This window comes from Panulirus ornatus, chromosome 58 (assembly GCF_036320965.1).
Source record: "Panulirus ornatus isolate Po-2019 chromosome 58, ASM3632096v1, whole genome shotgun sequence".
NCBI classification, from domain to species: domain Eukaryota; kingdom Metazoa; phylum Arthropoda; class Malacostraca; order Decapoda; family Palinuridae; genus Panulirus; species Panulirus ornatus.
In genome coordinates, this window is record NC_092281.1 from 7,658,890 (window position 1) to 7,675,506 (window position 16,617).

The window sequence follows — 16,617 nt, forward strand, 5'->3', positions numbered from 1 at the left end:
TTCATCACGTAATCGACTTTACGAAAACAATAGGAGCAGCAGCAGCAGCAGCACTCGTGTCTGATGGTGGCAAGTCTCGTGTCGTGCCCACCCACCCACCCGCCCTGGACAAACAGGTGGGTAAAGGTAAACCAACAACCCCCCACCCAACAGCATTAGTCGGCATCAAAAGGCAAATCTGGTGTTGGGTGTTGACTCCCAGCGCTGGGCCCGGGCCACGCGGGTAAACACGCCAGGTTCATCTCCCAAATCCACTCAGGAGTCGCCTCCTAGCGACCAATTATATCAGCCCCGGTCCAAATGGCCCGCAACGCCTTCTGACTGTTGGGTCTAGGTGGCGAGGATGGTCTCTGGTGCGTGTACATGGCCTGCACCTGTGGACTTCATTCATCACTGACCACCCCATCTGGAAGTCTTCTGGCAGGTCTGAACCCAGATAGTTAAAGGCCAGTGAGGACGTGTGTGTGTGTGTGTGTGTGTGTGTGTGTGTGTGTGTGTGTGTGTGTGTGTGTGTGTGTGTGTGTGTGTGTGTGTGTGTGTGTGATTCTAGAATAATCCTGGACGCTTGAGGAAAGTCATTATGATTTTTCAGTTCGTGGTCATAACTCCAATTTCTTTTTTCGTCGGCGTTAATGACCCTTGTAGTTAATAGGCCTACAACCCCACGTATCCAACCCATAATGATAACGAGGAATTTACACGTGCACAGGTTAATTGGTTATATGTTATAGCTTACAACAAAAAGAAGCCTGATTATAACCTGATATGACGGTGTTTATGACTGACTAACAATTGTTACGAATGAAATTCTTGTAAGATTATAAATGGTGAAAGAATTAGTTGATCAAATGTCAATATACAGAACTATTACTTCACTTCAGGGAGAGGCAGAGAATCAAGTGATTAGGAACAAAGTTCTGTATGATTAATGTACACAGAGGATAACCAGTATCTTTTTTATACTCTGCTAAACCTTTGATGATGCCAGGTAATGCAAGGCAGCCAATTCCAAAAACTGAAAATTTATCTCACGATAATGACTTAAGCTGCTGAACACAACGCACTTTTGTTATCTCGCAGTTTAAGTTCTTACGTCCTTACAAACTATCAGACACATGGACTCATAAATAAAGGGAAAAATCCTGTCACTCCGCATCATTACTTGATAAAACGCCCTTTTAAGGCTCAGCCATATATGTTCGTGACGCTACCTCGCTAATGCAGGATATGGCGAAAATGTATAGGGATATATATATATATATATATATATATATATATATATATATATATATATATATATATATATATATATATATATATATATATATATATAAAACTACACATCCTCAAAAGTGTGAATGTACCTTTCTAGCTACACCTAGACAGAAATATGACTTAAAAATCTTTACTATAATACCACTACCTTACATTTATACTCAGTTACCTCGAACAATAAACTCCAACAAATCCCCATCCCTTAACTTCTACGGGAATGATGTGCCAACCATTTATCACAGAGAAACTAACTCACTAAATCTGCATGTGTGGGGAGACGAACTCCCGGCTCGTGATGAATGAAGGGGGCGGGTGTTCTTTACACCAACACCTTGACCACAGGTAATTCATCTTACCTGACCTGCCTATGGGGGGGAAATGATGTCCCTTTGGCCACCGTCCTCCAGAGCATAATCCATCACACAATCCCGTATCACCAGTCTTCAATGATATGTCCCTAATTATCAAGTTGTTTTTAGTTTCCTTCGTCCGTTGGATATGCGTTATGTATTTTTTTTTTGAGTGAAATTCTTCATACATGTATAAAGTCAATGAATTCTTGAATAAGCCGACCGCCTGATTCAGAATATATTCACACTCATGTACTGGAAGACCTGACGTTTGTTGTCAGTGGGGTTGAAACTGATAGTCAAGCAGAGAGAATGAAGGAATATCATTGAAGCCCCACTGAAGAGGAGGTGGGGATCGATCTTGTCATAAGCCAATAGACTTTCTCTTACCCCACTGCATCCTCTCTCTCTCTCTCTCTCTCTCTCTCTCTCTCTCTCTCTCTCTCTCTCTCTCTCTCTCTCTCTCTCTCTCTAGCCTCTTAATATCACATCATAGCCATACCTGGAAAATTGCTCGCGTCTGGGGACTCAGATCCAGCAACGCCCCCTACCTCTTTGCGTAACTCGCGTTGAAGATAAGGGAGAAACTTCGGTCTGTAGGGCGACTACTGCCATAAGAACCACTTTACTGGGAATAGAAGAAGAAAAGAAAAATCAAGAACCTTCTCGAAGATTTTCAGGGTCGGGGAGCCTCTCGCATCGCTCGCTCTTTGAACTCTTAAAATGGATTTTCCCAGAACTTCAAACCCACTTTAATGAGAATTTGAAATGCCCCTTAGTGTGTCTCACTGGAGAGAGGATTGGAAACCTTTTATCAGTGTGACGTAAATGATTACATCCTCCCCGTCAAGCCATAGGCTTTAATAGTTTGCCCTGGAGAGGCTTTACCATCATGATAAACAGAACTACTTTTCTATTTTTTGCGTCGAACTCCCGAGTGGCGATAATACGACCTGATTAAAACTGAACCTATAAATCGCTTTACTCCCGATGGGTTTCCAAGGGCATTTAAGGTGTTTGAGTTGCATTTAGTTTGCTCCTCACTGTATACAAAGCTTTTTCAAATTTTCCTTCTCTTCCGCTGAAGGCTCCACTGACAAAAGTCTACATCAAGGCCGGGCCTTAACTGAAATGTAGAGAGGTTTAAGAAATGGAGAAAAGAAGAGACAAGGGAAAGTATTTACGAATTATGGAGAAAGTGAAAAACCTGTCTTCTAAAATGTGTCGGGCCATAGATACCAGGAAAGACATAAGTTGGTAGAGACTTTCAAAGCTTCGAGGTGTAGGGAAAGAAACAATTATCAAAACGGCCCACCTTCAGAGTACAGTATAAAAACTAACTCATGGGGAATGCAAGAGCGTTTCAAACTCTTTCTATCAAGATTCTTTCTTAAAAACTTTTTCAAAGGATTCTTCCTTATTCAAAATTTTCTTCTGAGCCATATGGAAAGTAATATAGCAAACACCTCTCCCTCAGAAAGGGAAAAGTAGAAATGAAAAAAAAAAATGTCACCACTTCAAAGTTATCTGAAATGCATGAAAACCTCTCCTTGAAAAATGTTTATCGTTTAGAGTTGGAATTTTCATTCAGCAGTTAACTAAAGTGTAACACTCCCTGTGTCGTATTTATGTACGTTTGTAACTAAATGTTTTGGTAAATATTTCCCTAAAAACTTTTTAGCCTTTTGAGAGTGACGTCACGACTTTTCAATACGATGGGTGGCCTTTGACCTGACCTTTAAAAGAGCCGCATGGATAGTTACGACCGTCATACCCAAAGGTCGTAACGTCATGGTCAAGGGGTGGGTGGTGTGACTGCGTTTCTGGGTCGCTCTTCGAGGTCAAGGGTAGAAGGGGTGAGGGAGGAGGAGGAGGAGGAGGAGAAGAAGTGGGGAGTTGGTCTGCCGGGGCGGTGGGGGGTTCGCCTTGCCATGGTGGGGTGGGGGGAGGGGATTGGGAGGTTAACCTCTGCCAGCTGAACACAGAATTAGTCGACGACCCATCACGAATCATGAGCCACGACAATTGCAGAAACGTCTGATTGATAACAGGCGCTGCATCTGATACCGGGAGACGGAAAGCAGGAAGCGCAGGGGAGGGGGCTATAATTGCAAGAGAGAGAGAGAGAGAGAGAGAGAGAGAGAGAGAGAGAGAGAGAGGGAGAGAGAGAGAGAACGAACACTACCACTTTGACACCCAAGCCACACACCCACTCTCACCCCACACACCTTTCCACTTCCACGCGATGTCACGACGTCCACAGCAGAAGAACAAGCAGCAGCCCGGCCCTTATGTAACCTCCCTCCTGAAGCCCAGGGGGAAAAAAGCATCACAGAGCCAGGTTGTGGCGGCGGCAGTGGCTCTCTCCCACAGACCAATAACTCGGCGTAATATGTTCCTCCACGTAAACAAACCCGCTAATTTGGAGCTGCGGTCTGGGAGTGAGGCGTTGGGAGGAGGGATATGGGTGGTGGGAGAGGAGAGAGGAGAGGAAAGAGAAGGAGGAGAGGAGAGAGGAGGAGAGGAGGAGAGGAGAGAGGAGGAGGAGAGGAGGAGGGGACACAAGAGATGAGCCCAAATAAGCTTGAAAAGGAAGAATGAGTTTCACGAATCCTCATTAAGCAAGTTTGGAGGATAATCCTATAATACACACACACACACACACACACACGAGCGCGCGCGCGCCACTCACCAAGGACCATGGACCTAAACCACGTACGGGGAGCTTAATAACACATGATCGTTCCCCCTCCATATCACGTTCATGGTGATGGCAGGTGGCACTTCAGGCGTGCGTGAGTGGGAACCTCAGCTGGCGATAAGTCTGAAGCTTATCTCGTATAACGGCTGGTGATCGTAGACTCTCCTTATCATTCGCGATTGTCATTATGCGGCATTCGAATCTCCATACGTATAGGCTATATTTCTTATCTCATTTGTTCCTGCTAACCCCACTCGTTTCTTATTCTATTCCTCATGTTTGATTCTCCTGCTTTTATCATTTCTCTTTCCTAATTTCATTCTCGATCTGTCCACATGAACCCATCTATTTCCATTTCTATCCCAAGTGTAGCACCCGGGACCGCACACGTAAACAGATGTTACAGCTGCACAGATATGCAGGGTGCCATTAAGAGAATGATTACATCAAAATCGACTTTGTTAAAAATGGATAAATCTTCCTTTGAGTTGGTAAACAGAGCGAGGTTAAGAGTTGGTATACAGACGCCGGAACACGGTGAAGGAAATCGATGATCAACTGTATCTAGACATAGAAAATAAGGCGAAGTAGAAGACTATTTAGTATCAATAGATTTTGATCAGCCATCAGTCTAGCGGACAACCATGGGGTGATGTAACGAAGGAAGTGGATTGGTCATATTTTTTTTTTCCAGCATTAATTCCATCATTAGGTTTAACAGAAAAGCATTTCTTTCATCAGGTTTAAGAGACGATCACTTCCTTCATTAAGTTTTAGGGACCATTACTTCCTTCATCAGGTTCAAAGAGGTTACTTCTTCCGTCAGACTCCATAGAAAACTACTTCTTTCCTTGGGTTTGAAAGAAGGTCACTACCTTCATCATAAATAATAGAGGAACCACCGTAACTCAGCCTTTCCCTACCCTTTTCCAACTCCATCAACCCACAGCCAACTCTTCAACTCATCTCCTCATTTCTGCTCCTCATTCGTCCTTAATTCCACTTTGGATGATTTAGCGTTCATTCCTCCTCCTCTAGCTCCTCTCCCCAGCTGAACCTCCGCTCTTTGCCGTGTCTTCCTCGCACGGGAGATGTCTTCCCAGTTCTTCTCCAAGTTTCCAGGAGGCGAGGCATTATTACGGCCCGGATGGCATACCTCCTCCCTCGGGTGCTATGGAGTGTGTCTCTGAGCCGACACAGATCCCAGTTCGCCTATTTCGTCTCCTTATTACAATCCAAATGTTTCCTTCCTTTCCAACCATCGCCCCAACTAATTGCCCCCTCTGAACTCCTTGAAACTCTCCTTAACTCTCTTTTTCTTACACACTCAGAATCCCAAATTTTCCTCTTCTTTTTACCCCAACAAGGCTTTCGCAGTGCAAGGTCTACGAGTGATCTCTATGTAACTGAACTCTGTTGGACTTCGTCCTTAAAATCTGATCAAGAAAGTATTCTATTGTAAACCTCAGGAAATGATTTTCTGTGCAAACCTGATGGAGGAACAACATTCAAGCGCCCATATCCATCTATCTGTATACACACATAGCTGGGTCATACAGGCAGACACTTCTCTAACAATATGAACCTCACCACGAGAGGAATCTGATGAAGAGGAAGTCGAGCGTGTCTGCCGGAGGCCAAGACGATAACTAAGAGTGTTCCAGCCCAGGTGGGTCGGGTCCATCGCCTCGCTCCCCACCGTCATTAAAGTCTCAAAAACGTTCGTCATTATCTCGTCTCTGTGGCTCATCAAGCGTTAACTTAATAGATGACTAAAAAGATCTTTCTTTCCTTAGTATTTAGAGAGGAGGTCTCAATCACTCAACCACCTGTTATGTATATTATCAGGATCTGTATTGTTCGAGATGGATATCTGAATGTTGAAGTCTCTGGCGTCATAAAGCAGCATGTGATGAATTGGATCGGTGTCCTGAGTTTCCGAGGAGTGAAACAAAGCCATTCAACACATAGGCCTCTTGAACTTGAGATTTAACTTATTGGGCAAAACGACAAGACCCTTGAATACGTAGAACGACCCTTGACCACGACGATACGACCCTTGACCACGACGGTACGACCCCTGACCACGACGGTTTCGATCCATGAATACAAAGGTTCGACCCTTGGGTAAGATGGTCCGGCCTCTACCATGACTCTTTCAAAAGGTTTAGGCCAAAGGTCACGCTGAAGGAGTTAACCTCTGAATCGTACCTGTGTGCTTCAATCGAACACTTTCACAGTGTTATCCTCTGACCTCAGCGACCACATCATAAACCAACACTTAACGACGACACACACGAGTATCGTACGACTTGTCGTTCACCTCAAATCACCACCTGAACACGACCAAACTCACGCACAAATTGTAATCTTCAATAATCTTCATCTGTTTAATGGAAGCAATTTGGAGCCCCACGTACGAGAAATGAGAGCGTAACTATCCTAAGTTATCATCGAAGCATACACTTCTAATTGGATTACAAACTTCTAGAATTAATGTCGTTACTTGTTATGTGTGAGGTTTGTGTCGACTTAAGTTGTCTGCTAATTCCAAGGGAACTCCGACATGAGCAGCACACATCAGACGGTTTCCCATTTGTCGATAATATCAAACTTGAAACGTTTAAATGCATCAAACGTTTCTCGGTTGTTGATCATAACCAAACTTGAAACGTTTATACATCACACGTTTCTCGGTTGTTGATCATAGCCAAACTTGAAACGTTTATACATACATCACACGTTTCTCTGTTGTTGATAACAGCCAGACTTGAAACGTTTACACAGAGGACATGCGTCTCATTAGCTGGAGACACAGAACTTGTTGCAGCGACTGTCAATAATTAGTTCCTCCCAGATCCTGGCAACATTAACTTCCACCTAGTTCCTAGCAACACGAAAGCAAGTCACTTCTAGAGCATAGTGAAGAGAGGCTTCTAACCATAACATACCAGTGAAACAACTTCATACCAGACATACACAACTATTTAAAAGGTTCAGACACTTTTAAACATGATTCTCTTCTTCATATGTTTCTCGAAAGAAAGAAAGAAATTAAGAGGATCTCGCAAATCAATGAAAGTTGCAGGTGCAATTCTTTTCTCAAGGTACTCTTGTTTATGTACTGAAATCACGCAGTGGTGATGGAGAGCTTCCTAATGTTCATCTGAGGCCAGAATCTTCATATGAAAAAAAAAAAAAACTGCTGTTTTATCATCTGGAAAGTTGGTTATTGATAAATCAGGTCAGAAACTGAGGAGGGAAGGTTAAACCACGACCAAATTCTCATGTCGGAAGTTTCTGTCATAGAGTATAATACAGCTGACATTGTCTGCCTTTTGTCACTCTCTGCTGGGAGCCCTAGGGAGCTTTATTCGGGGAGAGAGAGAGAGAGAGAGAGAGAGAGAGAGAGAGAGAGAGAGAGAGAGAGAGAGAGAGAGAGAGAGAGAGAGAGAGAGAGAGAGAGAACTCCATTTTGTCAAAGAATGAGTCAACATCATCCGCTTCATCGTCTGTGATGACAAGAGTGGACACATTGGTCGAGGAAACACGTCGCCATTAACGATATTACCTCAAGTACGCGAGACAGGCATAAGCTCCGAGGCCACTGGCCCGGCAGTGAGAATCATGTCTTTTTCCACCGTGCCTGTCTGTGCAGACTCAATGGGAAAAGTTACTAAGTGGACCCCAGCAAGAGCCCGGTAGCTACTCTTTAATAAGAGGTAACAATAAGGGGACTTTTACCCAGGCTTATAATCCCCCCTTGGCCTCGTCTTGGATAATATCTTTCGACAACACGAAGCACAACTTTCATTCCGTAATTCGTTGACAAAAGGAACTTAGAGACAAAGTTTTCTCCATAAAAAAAGTTACCTGTTCAGATTCTTTTTTTGTGAGTGTGTGTGTGTGGTGGGGGGGGGATGGATTCCTCGACAATGAGAAATATTCGAACTTAACTTTTCGTCTTTTAAAGCGGATGGGGAAAAGCTCGGGATCCCTGGGTTGGTCTCGTGTCACTGTCTGAGTGACCTGACCTCTGGAGGGTGATGGTGTGTATGCCCCAGGTCACTGGTGGCCCGTACACATGAGAATCCGTTACTGTCCCTGTGTTTGTTAAGATAGTTCCTTCATTACTTCATTCTCTCTCTCTCTCTCTCTCTCTCTCTCTCTCTCTCTCTCTCTCTCTCTCTCTCTCTCTCTCTCTCTCTCTCTCTCAGCCTGTGTTAAGTCCCTTGAGGACGACGATGTGACGTTTGGGGGCGACGGTGCGACCCGTGAGGACGACGATGTGATGCTTGAGGGGCAACAGTACAGCCCTCAAGGACGACTGCACGACCACTGAAGACGACGGCACGACCCCTGAGGACGACGATGTGACTTTTGGGGACGACTGCGCTACTCTTGAGGACGATATCATGGTCTTTGAGTATGATGGTTTGGCCTTCAGTCTGACTGTTAAGGTGTTTGCTCAAAGCCCAGGCCAACGTCATGTCCAAGAACTGTGCCTTTGTGCTCCAGGGTCGTACCGTCGTGCTCATACGTCGTACCATCGTGCTTAAAGGTCGCACCGTCGTTGCAAAATGGAGCTGTGTACCGTCTTGCCTAGCAGGTTAAGGGGTATGGTATGTACCAAACCTCGCACAGCAGGTACCTACCACCCGCTCCACCACCATCATTGGCCGCAGTGCCTCCAACGCTTGCGAGTCGGTGGGAGTGAGTCTAGGCGCGGTGATTCACACTTGGGAATCCGAATACAAACTGCTTCATGAATACGAGAGGCAAACACCTGGCTCCATAGGGGCTGGCCATTATGCTGCTAATGTAGTTTTTTTCTAGTGCTGAATTACTTTTTTCTTTTTTTTTATTTGCTTCAGTGGATACCATGTATATTTTTTCCTCAGTGTATACTATATATATATATATATATATATATATATATATATATATATATATATATATATATATATATATATATATATATATATAAATATATATATATAAATATATATATATATATATATATATATATATATATATATATATATATATATATATATATATATATATATATATATATATATATTCTCTCTCTCTCTCTCTCTCTCTCTCTCTCTCTCTCTCTCTCTCTCTCTCTCTCTCTCTCTCTCTCTCATGTGTGATTACCATTTATGTCTCACGAAAAGAGAGCGTTTTTTTTAATCTCGTGTTCCGTTTCTTAGCCTTGTATACACACACACACGCAAATAGGTAATTATAGATTGGTCAAGAGATGGGGCCACACGAGTGTAAAACTCCCTCCCCGTACGGTATAAACAGGTAATTACAAATAGATAATTACTGACATACACTTCGGCCTACGCCAGGTACCTATATGTCGACCAACCCCGAGAGAAGGATGAACGGCTAGGTTGGCTGTGGGACGACTGAAAAACCTCTTGGTCACGTGCTTCCACCGTCCCAAACCACTGCTACCATCAACACCCAAACTCCTCTCGAAGAACCCATTCCCCAGAGCATCAACCGAAGACCTTCCCACTCTGCCGCCCCCCAACGCGACCTCACACCCAGGTATCCCACGACGAGTACTGGGTGCAAACCCCACCCACCGCCCGCACGTCTGGGTGGCTTCCACTAACCAGACAACCCAGTTACATCCGCCTCGTATGTGGGGCAACAGACGTCAACAAGGCATCCGACACCGCTTTCCTGGTGGTATTTCTGGTATATTACCGCACTTCGCCTGGATATGATCACACCCAGAGTGAATACTAATTGTCACTGTGGATCGTACATTTGCATGTTCATAGATCACAAGCTAAGATACTGAATATTTCTTAGTCTTCTATACAATAAGTATCGTCGTCTAACATACTGCTAATATTCCACAGACTCTGTGGCGCTTTTCCTGTACAATCTCAGATGAATTTCCATAAGATGAGATACAGATTTAAAAAAATCAGTACTGCATTTCATTAAAAGCTGGTGTTTGATGTATAAAAAGTAATATGAATATTCATTAAACTTCTCTCTTTTTTTTTTACCAAATGATATTAATAAGGATATCCGATTTTGTGAATAATTAACTCCCGGAATATTTTGTTTTTAGACTCCATGAACACGACGGTACACGGTACGACCTTTGAGCACGAAGGTACGACATTTGAGCTCGACGGTACGACCTCGGGGCACGACGGTACGACCCTCAAATATCATAGCATGACCTCTGACCTAACCCTTAACGGAACAAATCAAAGACTAAGCCACTATGCATAAAATTCGAACCCTCGCGGCTCCACTGGTCGTACGGTCTTGCTCACTGATCATATCGTCATTTTGGAGTTTCGTACCATCGTGTTCAAGAGTCTTGTTCGGGGAGTACAAGGGAATTACGAAATGAATCCAACCGGAATCCGTTTAGAGGATTTTTCTACTCGTTTAAGGACGAGGTGTCAGCTAACTGGCATGGTACTTTAAACTCGTTTCTATTTCTCGAGGTCTGAATACCGAATTAACCTGGTTATCATTGGTGTAATTGCGCAGCCTAGGGATAATAACTGACTCCCCCCCCAGCTACAGCTGCTTCTGTAATAAACGTCAGCTGCTGTAATGTGCCGCAGTGAAGCCGGCTGCACACGGGGGTTCATTTATGTAATGGAGGAGGGGCGGTGCAGTCGGTGGGTAGGACTGTAATTTCACACGGCCCCCCTCTCTCTCTCTCTCTCTCTCTCTCTCTCTCTCTCTCTCTCCTGAGAGACTGAGATGGCATGTTCTCAATTCTCGGTTCTTATTCTCATGTGATCATCGTCTCTTTATAACCGGCACGAATGCGTGAGTGAATCAGGTATACAAACCAGGTGAACCAAGAGAATAGAACCGGTTTCGAAACGTGCTTCAGAGTGTTTTGCTTCTCGGCTTCACTGCTTTACTCAGGAAAGCAGAGACGAAGAAGAATCGCAGTCATGTGGTATTTCCCCTCAGTAATAACCCTATTTCGGGACATCTGTGAGTAGCTAATGATCCATTTGAGTATCTAGCAGAGACAGGTGACTCAAAGAGACTTACAGGATGGTTTGAAAGTCCATAAGAATCGGTAGAAAGATTCACTGCTCTTTGAAGACCCAATTTGAACCGTGTGGAGTTGCCATGGGTATCGTTCGTCCCGCTAAACGAACCACGTGTCCCCAACAACTGAAACCCACAGACCACACCCTGGGACTGTCCCGATCTTAGAGACGGTCTGACAGCTCACGAAGGACCGACTATATTTGAAAAATAAAGAAAAAAATACACTAAAAATAAGACATACGAAGTAATTAGTAGCATTTTTGTATATCATTTGTTGATGATTACTAGATTATTTTCATACATGATTATATGTAGAAATGAGTTATTTTCATTTCGTTGCATAATTCAGTAGATAAAACTGATAATACTGTTAATCTCAATCATATCGATATATAAACTTAATTTCGGGTTCAAACGGTCAGGGTTTGTCCTGCACGCTGATTGGTGGCTTGCCCAAGCACCTCGGTGCTGATTCGTTGGTAGCACATGCAACTTTACCCTGATTGGTGAATAGCAGAGGCAGCTCGATGGTGATTGGTGGATAGCACATACACCTTGACGGTGACTGGTGAACAGCACATACAGTACACCTCGACGCTGGATGGTGGATATCAGAAGCACCTTGAGGCTGATTGGTGAATAGCATGATCACCTAACCCAATTCATCTGCGGTACTTTACGAGCGGAAAAAGTAAAATCCACTCGCACATGACCTGAGAGAGAGAGAGAGAGAGAGAGAGAGAGAGAGAGACCCATCTCTCTCTCTCTCTCTCTCTCTCTCTCTCTCTCTCTCTCTCTCTCTCTCTCTCTCTCTCTCTCTCTCTCTCGTTCTTGTGAGAAACCTCACCTGTTCTCACCCGCCTTATCACTCTCCCTCTCACTGTTGTCACCACGGGTTATTAGTGGAAATTGTGTTGCGTTGTGTTGCGAGAGCGTGTCTGCAGTGTGTGAGAGTGACGAGAGACATTCGCTGTATTGCAAGTTTTGCTCATCTTTCTTTCCTTTCGTACATCTGAGGATGTTGTTACTGTGTTATTTTAGTTCCCTTCTGTTGCCCCTATAATTTCCTTACTATTAGTTGGCCCGTTCGTTAGTTTAATGACGGGTTTGGATCATTTTCTTCTTTGTTTGCCTGTCTGCCGTTTTCTGTGTCTTCTATTTCACGTTTCTTGTCTTTATATCTCTCATTGTATCTTCTTATCTCGTTTTCTCAGTCTGTTATCTTTTCCATTTTCTCCCCTTGTCTCCCATCGCTCTTGTTTTGTCTAAGTTCTTTTTATTTGTCTTTCACTGTCTTGCCCCTGTTTATGTTTCCTTTGTCTGTCCGCTGGTCTTCGCCTTTTCCTGCCTTTTACGTCCGTTTACATTTTTCTATCGTTCTGTTGTCCGCTTGTTTAAGGATAGTACTCTCCTTGGCGGTACGCGACCGTGGCCAGGGACTGTCCCATCGTATCGAAGGATCGAAACTCGTTGTGGGACAGGTTGGTAATTCGAAATGTAAATGAGAAAGTAAAGTCGATAAACACTGAGGGGGGAAAAACTAAGGTAGAAAAAGCGTAAAACGAGACTTTTTTTTGTGTGTGCAAAATCCAGGAAAAAAGAGACTTTGAACGGTGTCGTGGAATTAGCACACACACACACACACACACACACACACACACATAGTAGCTGAAGTACTTGAGGAAAAGACCTGATCAGGGCGCTAAAGACAGACATAAAATACCTATGAGTGCCAATAGCATTCGAGGGAAGTAAACATCTGAAAAAAAAGTAATCCATATACATATGAAAAAAAGGGCTGATTCATACGACAAAAAAACGAGCGTGAAAGAAGACAATAATGAGTATAGGGTCTCTAGAAAAATGGGAAATTTAATAGGTAGACCGGAATGGAACGCAAGACACATAAAAGTGAGTAATTTTTCGGAGGAATTCTTAAATGGGGTCGCGATCGATGGGAATGAATCATTCTGGAAGGTGCACCAAGAAAACGGTGTGCTGAAAAAATGTAAATCAAAACAAAAAAATAGAGGACGGTGGAGGGAAACATACCCGAGGACACATCCCTCTGAAAGAAGATGTGGTGAAAACCAGAGTATATCACAACGGGAATAGCAGGTTACTGGAGAGATATGGAGGCATCGCAGGGGGACGGAGGTAGTGTTTTGAGGATATGATGGGGGGGAGGTGATGTCGGGGATTTGTGATGATAGTACACTGGTGGGGGAGGGGGCCGGCGGGGGAGGGGGGGGATTAAAGGTTTGGGGAACGTGTGGGATGACGATGGGGTTGGGATGGTGGAGGAAGGGGGAGGTATATGACAAAAGGGACAAGTCTCAGGAGGACATTAATGTCCCCCCCCCCACACACACACACACTGGGAAATGGATGTGTGTGGCGGCGGATGGCGATTGCTGACAAGACATGGAACGTGAGAGGTTGGCCAAGCAAACATGTGATCATGTGACCAGTAGATAACAGAGAGTAGATGGGAGTACGTGGGAAAGACAGACAACAGAGAGTAGATGGGAGTACGTGGGAAAGACAGACAACAGAGAGGGAGGGGAGGTGGCGCCCGCTGACCCATGTTTGCTTTATCACGAACTTAAATCTAGCGAAGCAAGCCTGCGTGGCACTGAAGAAGATAGAACGAAAGAGGGGAAAGCCCATTATAGAATTTTAATGCAATGCTCCGTCCTCTCCTGAGGTTGGGTACGTCACAGAGGAAGGGAAGGAGAGAGAGAGAGAGAGAGAGAGAGAGAGAGAGAGAGAGAGAGAGAGAGAGAGAGAGAGAGAGAGAGAGAGAGAGAGAGAGAGAGAGAGAGACTCGGCAAATGAGCTTTCTGAACCTGTTCAAGGATCTGGCGCCACAGGGAGTTGAGTACACTGGATCGTGAACTGCGCCTCTGTCGTGCATGTAAGTGGCCAGGGCATGAACTATGAAGCGAACTTCACTTCAGGACTCACTACGTCAAAAAACGAAAGATGATATACAACACGATTTTTTTTTTCTTCGCCTTATGCTCGAAAAACATTGATACCCATCTCTACTGAATCATATCTAAAGGTGATCATGACATATGGTTGACATAAACATGACATACGGGTGACATTACCATGACAAATGGGTGACATGAATTGACACAGGGTGACATGACCGAGACATATGGGTGACATGACCATGACATATGGGTAACGTGAACATGACATATGGGTGACGTGAACATGACATATGGGTGACGTGAACATGACATATGGGTAACGTGAACATGACATATGGGTGACGTGAACATGACATATGGGTGACGTGAACATGACATATGGGTGACGTGAACATGACATATGGGTGACGTGAACATGACATATGGGTGACGTGAACATGACATATGGGTGACGTGAACATGACATATGGGTGACGTGAACATGACATATGGGTGACGTGAACATGACATATGGGTGACGTGAACATGACATATGGGTGACATGACCATGACATATGGGTAACGTGAACATGACATATGGGTGACGTGAACATGACATATGGGTGACATGACAGCCTCTAGTGTCATAACTAGGCCGCTGGGAAATAAGGTGGATGGTGACAAAACGACAAGGATGAAAGGTGCGAAAAAAAAACCCCCTTCGGCTCTGATTATTTGATTCTCATTATGCAAATGAGGTGATTATCATTTAATTAGTATTACTCAAGGGTGCCGGTCACAATTACCATTTTCACAGGGGGGGGGGTAGGCCGTACACAAGGTGAGAGAGAGAGAGAGAGAGAGAGAGAGAGAGAGAGAGAGAGAGAGAGAGAGAGAGAGAGAGAGAGAGAGAGAGAGAGAGAGAGAGAGAGAGAGGAGGAGGAGGTCAAGGGTCATTGTACGAACGATGTCAGGAAATTCAAATCAACGTCTATTCAGACCTTCCCGATATATTTGTTCAAATTAGTTCCTCCAATCGCCGCTATACAAACAGCGCTGATTCAGTGGTCAACAATGGCAGACAACAGCGATGCTCTTTATTTTGTTTTCGTCTATTGAAGTCGTGCGCGCGTACCTACTTCATTTATACCTTTATTCGTACCATTATTTCTTTGTTTTAAGTCAAAAGAGCACATGGTTCGATGGTGTCAAATCATGGTTTCCAGTGGTGTTGGTTGAGCCGGCGACTCGCACACAAATCCTACGTAAGTTTGGAGGATTCTATTGGCACTCTGGTCCAGAATGGTGATGGACCGTCCTCTGACAGCTCTCTGTTAATAATGGTTTTTGGTGACGGAGTTATGAACTCATGGCCGATGAAATATTGGGAAAAAAATGCATCAACACGATAGTGTAGGGAGAGAGAGAGAGAGAGAGAGAGAGAGAGAGAGAGAGAGAGAGAGAGAGAGAGAGAGAGAGAGAGAGTGTATCTTCTATTACCTATTTTCGTATTTTCCCCTCACGGCAGAGCTGGCGCGTAGCACCCACCCCTTTGATTTGCGTGTTCAATAACTGCTATTCTCACGGCCGCCTCTTATCTTCCCACCACTTGTTTCGCTTCTTGTATAAAGATAAGGGATGGGAAGGCCAGAATTACTGGCATGACATACAAAATATCGTACGAGTCATCAAGACGTTGTTTTTGGGTTCTTGTTTACGTTCCCGGAGTGTGGGCTTATCTCGACCAACGCAGCTGAAAGTGACGGGATGAGAGAGAGAGAGAGAGAGAGAGAGAGAGAGAGAGAGAGAGAGAGAGAGAGAGAGAGAGAGAGAGAGAGAGAGAGAGAGAGAATAAAAGGATAAAACAAACACCAGAAGAACCACCGGCCAAGCGTTAAGGAGAGCAGGAGAAGACGAATAAAGGACAGAATAAGACATCAGAGGAAATGGTGGAAGGAGAGAAGAGGTGAGCAAGACGAGGAGAGGACAGAGCAGACATAAAAAAATTAGAGAAAGAAGGGAAGAGGCTTGCGGAATGGATAGAGGATAGTAAGGAGGGGAAAAGGCGGCCAGGACGAACAAAGGAGAGTTTCAACACAAGGAAAACTGGCCAAAAGAAGTTGGAGAGGTGAGAAGAACGAGGCAAAGATAATTTTCACGGGAGAGGATAGGGTCTAAGGAAGGGAAGACGCGGGTAGAACAAAGGAAACATTAGACAAGCTGGAATAAGTATTCCAAAGGCGCTAAGAAATTTAATACGAAGATGACTATGTTCAGAGAAGAGCGTAAATACCCATGAGAGTGA